Raw genomic sequence first — 4,675 nt, forward strand, 5'->3', positions numbered from 1 at the left:
CAAAAACTAGTACTGATCATTTTTCTGACAATGCACAATCACTCAAAATTAACTAGAGAGGGGGAAGGGGGCCATACCTATGGGCCTTGTCTCACAGGAGTGAATGTGGGTAGGTGCAGGGCATTTGTCATTATTGCAAAAACGAATCTTAATTTTTAAGATTGTTTGATTTAAACATTGCTTTTAGTATGATGCCGACACCAACTGTGCAGAAAGGCCTCTGGAGAGACGTTCGTAGCAGCACACACCTGCAGCTCCTCAGTTCTGGAGGCTCCAGGGCAGCCCATATTGCTTTGTTAAACACATTCTTTAGGCCTTCCTGTGTGAGTGCAGAACACTCCACATATTTGACAGCCTTCAGGTCACTGGCCAGTTTTTCAGCAGCCTCTGGAGTGACAGGATTCCGTTTATTCTTGGCAAGTTTCTCAGTAGTGGAGTGGTCATCTCTGAGATCAATCTGGGTCCCAATAAGCATGAAAGGAGTCTTTGGACAGTGGTGAGTTATCTGAGGCACCCCCTTTTCTTTCACATTTTGAATGAGGGTGGAGAGACCACTGAAAAACAGACTAGAAATACATCTGTTTGTGGATAACTCAGAGGTTATCTGTCATAATCCTCTTGCCCTGCAGTATCAAAAAGTCCAAGAGTAGGGCTCCCCTGGTGGCGCAGTGGTTGGGAGTCCGCCTGCCGATGCAGGGGACACGGGTTTGTGCCCTGGTCCGGGAGGATCCCACATGCCGCGGAGCGGCTGGGCCCGTGAGCCATGGCCGCTGAGCCTGCGCTCCGCAACGGGAGAGGCCACGGCGGTGAGGGGCCCGCGTACCACACACACACACACACAAAGTCCAAGAGTACATGGCTCTCCACCAATCATAACTGTGACTGCACAGTTGTCAAAAACGGTCCATACAGGGACTTCCCTGGTGGTCCAGTAGTTAAGACTCCATGCTTCCACTGCAGGGGCCACGGGTTCTATCCCTGGCTGGGGAACTAAGATCCCTGCATACTATGTGTGGTGTGGCAAAAAAAATTAAAAAAAAAACCAAACAGTTGGTACATACTCAGATGGAAATTTGTTTGTTGTGTAGGGTATCAGGAGACATGTTTTACCAACAGCACCATCGCCGACAACACACTTAATTGTCTGCGTTGCTGAAACAGTTCTGTATCCACTTTAAATATTTCAAATTTGATGCTGACCTCAGCTCCACTGCCCACAAAACCACAATTTGAAGAGACAGAGCAAGCATCAGAACCAGACATGGCAGGAATGTTGGAATTATCAGACCAGGAATTGAAAACAACTATAAATAATATGCTAAGGGTTCTAAGGATGAAATAGACAGGATGCAGGAACTGATGGGCAATGTAAGCAGAGAGATGGAAATCCTAAGAAAAAAACCAAAAAGAAATGATAGAGGTTCTGGTTCAAGATGGTGACATAGGAAAATCCTGAACTCACCTCCTCCCATGGACACACCGAATTTATGTGGAACAGTTTCCTCTGAAAGAAAGCTAAAAACTGGCAGAGCAGCCCTTCACACCTGGTAAACGAGAGGGAAGCCACATGGAAGCAGGTGGGAAAGGCTGAGGCAGAATCTCACCATAAATCCCCCACCCCCAGTGCAGGGATCTGCAACAGAAGGGAACTCAAAACCCGAATCGTCTCACTGAGGAGTGAAGGGTCTATACCCCATATTGGGCACCCCAACCTTTAAGACCTGCACCCAAGAGACAAGCCCCCAAATATCTGGCTTGGAAGACCAGCAGAGCCTGCACACGGGAGACTCATGGGCTGTAGCAAACAGGGCTGGTGCGCAGACCCATGGGTACCAGGGCCCAGCAAAGAAGCAGCCCTTTGAAAAGTGCCCAGGCTTTCTGTGAAAAAGGACTCACTTGCTACTTTTGACAGTGTTGGTCTGAGGGGTAGAGGCCTGCTGGGAAACTCTCTGGGGATGGAGGCTGGCGGGTGCAATATTCTGGCTCTCCCTCTTTTTTTTAACTTTCATTTCTTTTTCCTTTCTTTTCTTTCTTTCTCTTTCTCCCCTCCTTCCTTCTTTCCTTCCTTTCTTTTTTTGCTTTTTTTCCCCTTTTTTCTCTTTTTGGTGGGTACCATCTTTGCACTACCCACACCCCCCGCCCCACCTTGCTCCAGCCAGTGGGTGCATCACCACCCTCTCTGCTGCTCTCCAGAGCACCAATATCTCCCAAAGGGGAAGAACTTCTATACATGTCCAGTGCCCCAGTTTGTATGTCTGGTGACCTGGTTTCTGCAGCTGCCACCCAAGGGATGCCCCTTGATAACCTGGCTCTGGAAGCCAGAGGGGCTTGCGCTCCTGGGTCCCACAGAGAGACAGTTCTTGGTGGGGTATCACCCCAGGGCGCTGCACAGATAGCAGGCTGAAACGCTTCCCCAGGTTTTCTGAGAAAGAGGCCTGTTTCCTTACTTGTATTTATTTATTTATTTAGTTAGTTAGTTAGTTAGTTTTGGCTGCGTTGGGTCTTCATTGCTGCATGCGGGCTTTCTCCAGTTGCGGCAAACGGGGTCTACTCTTTGTTGCGGTGCACGGGTTTCTCACTGCGGTGGCTTCTCTTGTCGCGGAGCATGGGCTCTAGGCGCGTGGGCTTCCGTAGTTGTGGCACGCGGGCTCAGTAGTTGTGGTTCACGGCCTCTAGAGCGCAGGCTCAGTAGTTGTGGCACACAGGCTTAGTTGCTCTGCGGCATGTGAGATCTTCCCGGATCAGGGATCAAACCTGTGTGCCCTGCCTTGGCAGGCAGATTCTTAGCTACTGCTCCAGCAGGGAAGTCCCCCGGTTTCCTTCATCAGGATCTTTGCCCTAAGGGACAGGCTTCTGCTTTGGCTCACTTATGTGGGCCTATGGAGGTGCTCTCAGGGAATGGAGACCCATGGATGCAATCTTTGCTTTCTCCCTCTGTCTTGCTCCAGCTCACTGGTATCTTCCCATAAAGAGCTTATACCCTTGTCAGGTGCCCTGACTTTTGTGGCTGCTGCCAGGAGACACCTCTATATCACCTGGTTCTGCTGGCCAGTGGGCTTTATGCTCCAGGAGTCCTACAACTGGAACCAAGGAGAAAGAGTTTATAAACTCCTACCACCCCTGGGGCACGGCAGGAGGCAACAGGCCCAGGAGGTCTGTCTTTCCCACAGCAAGTTGGAGAAGCCTATCGCCTTATCATTATAGCCACAGCCTGAGGGGCATTCTGATTAATGACACATCTAAGGCTGACCTTAGACCTTCCCTGAGACCTCGAGGACATGCTATCTTCATGCTTTACCTCTGCCCTGCTCCAGTGTGCCAGCATCTCTCGGAGAGGAGCTCTTCTATGTATCTGGTGCCCGTGTTTACATCTGGTGCCCTGGTTTTGGCAGCTTGATTCCTTGGCTCTGGTGGCCGGGCGGCTTGCACTCCTGCACGTGCGCAGAACTGCAACAATCCCATAGACAGTTCTTGGCAGGCTACCACGCCAGGGCACTGCCCAAACGGCTGACTGAAACACACCCCCGGGCTTTCTGTGAAAGAGGCCTACGCGTTTGTCCTGGAGCTTTGGCTTAGGAGCAGGCTTTACAACTGGCATGCATCTAGAGGCTACGGGAGGGGCTCAAGGAATCAAGGCCAGGGGACGCCATCTTATACTGTCCCTCTGCCTCGCCACAGCTCACGGGTATCTCCTAGAAAGGAACTAATGCACTGTCTGGAGCCCTGATTTTTGTGACTGCTACCCCGAGGACGCCTCCAGGTTCCCTGGCTCTGGTAGCCAGTGGGGCTTATGCTTGCCGACAAGGGACTGTGTATGTTTGCATTCTGTAAGAGCTGCTGCCTGAGGGTCTGGCTTCTAATCAGCCTGACTCCTCTCCTTTGGCACTGACTGGTCTTGGTACAGCCTCAGTGATGGGGAGCTGTTAAAGGTAAAATAAACTGCTTGGCTCACAAAGGTTTGAGACAATGAAGAGCTAGGACAGCTAGAACAATAAAGCTCATCTCCTACACAAGGCCAACGCTGCAAGACTGGGAGAGGTAACAGTTTCATCCAGTGCGTAGAAACCAACACAGAGCGTCAAGCAAAATGAAGAAACAGAGGAATGTGTTCCAAACAAAAGAACAAGATAAAACCTCAAGAAAAAAACCTTAATGAAGCATAAAAAAGTTAAGAAATGATAGAGGTCAAAAACACCATAAGAGAAATGCAGAAGGCCTTTATGGGCTTGTTAGTAGACTGGACACAGCTGAGGAAAGAATCACTGAGCTTGAAGATATATCAAGCAAAACTAAAAAGCAAAGAGGGACTTCCCTGATGGTGCAGTGGTTAAGAATCCGCCTGCCAATGCAGGGGACATGGGTTCGATCCTTGGTCTGGGAAGATCCCACATGCCGTGGAGCAACTAAGCCCATGCGCTACAACTACTGAGCCTGCATTCCACAACTACTGGAGCCCACATGCCTAGAGCACATGCTCCACAACAAGAGAAGCCAGCGCAATGAGAAGCCCGTGCACCACGACGAAGAGTAGCCCCCGCTCGCCACAGCTAGAGAAAGCCCGCAAGCAGCAACAAAGACCCAACGCAGCCAAAGATAAGTAAATAAAAATAAATAAATCTATTAATAAATAAAAATAAAAAGCAAAGAGAACAAAGACTAGAAAAAAAAAAACTGG

The 4,675-nt window shown here is 49.8% G+C and overlaps 1 pseudogene; it reads right to left on the bottom strand.

Annotated features, from left to right (window-relative positions):
• Positions 1–148: 148 nt before the first annotated feature.
• On the bottom strand, positions 149–3,598 carry LOC114888071 (annotated as a pseudogene).
• Positions 3,599–4,675: the final 1,077 nt, after the last annotated feature.

Source organism: Monodon monoceros, unplaced genomic scaffold (assembly GCF_005190385.1).
Source record: "Monodon monoceros isolate NGI ecotype Baffin Bay Population unplaced genomic scaffold, NGI_Narwhal_1 Super_Scaffold_8, whole genome shotgun sequence".
In the NCBI taxonomy this organism is placed as follows: domain Eukaryota; kingdom Metazoa; phylum Chordata; class Mammalia; order Artiodactyla; family Monodontidae; genus Monodon; species Monodon monoceros.